This window comes from Mus caroli, chromosome 4 (assembly GCF_900094665.2).
Source record: "Mus caroli chromosome 4, CAROLI_EIJ_v1.1, whole genome shotgun sequence".
In the NCBI taxonomy this organism is placed as follows: Eukaryota; Metazoa; Chordata; class Mammalia; order Rodentia; family Muridae; genus Mus; species Mus caroli.
This window is the reverse complement of record NC_034573.1, coordinates 125312023-125313088: the sequence shown is the minus strand read 5'-3', so window position 1 is coordinate 125313088 and position 1066 is coordinate 125312023.

Here is a 1066-nt window from a genome sequence, read left to right as displayed (position 1 = left end):
GGGAGCCAGAGGCTCTCTCTGAAGGAGAGAAAGAGTGATTTCCTAGAGAAGACGATGCACCCACATGAGACATGTAGTGGGCTCTAATGGAGGAGTGGGCTGGGAAGAGGAGGAAGAGAAGTGAGGAAGAATGTAGAAGGAGGAGAGAAAAGGAAGGAGGAGGAGGAAGAGGGACAAGGGGAGGAGGGAGAGGAAGAGGAGCAAGGGGAGGAGGGAGAGAAGGAGGAACACCTTTAGTGGCTGGAGGGGCAACACTTTAGGACCTGTAGCCACTTTTGCAGGAGTTACTAGGGTACCATGTCCTGCCAGAGGCAATTTGGGGTTTCTACCCTGAGTCCTTCTCATGCCCACACAACTGCCTTCTGTTGACACTATCACTAGCTGGTCACTGAGGTGACTGTCAGAGGGGGTACAGCTAGGGGAACAGCCCAGGGGCTGTCACAGGAGACCAGACTCCATGGGAGTGTGATCTCAGGGCCTTACACAAGTTAGGCAGAGCTCGACCACTGAGCTGCCATTCAGCCTTTAGCTTGGAAAAGAACGATTCTTGCTTTATTACTGTTTTCTAATTCAGTGGTGTGTGTGTGTGTCTGTTTGTGTGTGTGTGTATGTGTGTGTGTATGTGTGTGTCTGTTTGTGTGTGTGTCTATGTGTATGTGTGTGTCTGTCTGTGTGTGTGTCTGTCTGTGTGTGTCTGTGTGTGTGTGTGTACAGGTGCCATGCCCATGCATGCATAAATATGGCACAACACGTTACTTGTGTGGTCAAAGGACAGCTTGCAAGAGGGGTCCTTTCTTTCCACCATGTGGGTTCAGGAGAGCAAACTCTGGTTGTCAGTAATAGGTTTTCTCCACCGATGAGATAAGCCAATGCAAGCTGAATTAGCAGTATAAAGGCAGGTTTTCTGGGGGCAGCTGGTTCATTGATTGGGCTAGTTCACTCATCCTAAGGAATGGGGCCAGGGAGATCACCTGGTAGACAGGAAGACAGAGAGGGGGCAGAGAGAGAAAGAGACAGAGACAGACAGAGAGACACAGAGAGAGACAGAGAGACAGAGAGAGAGAGA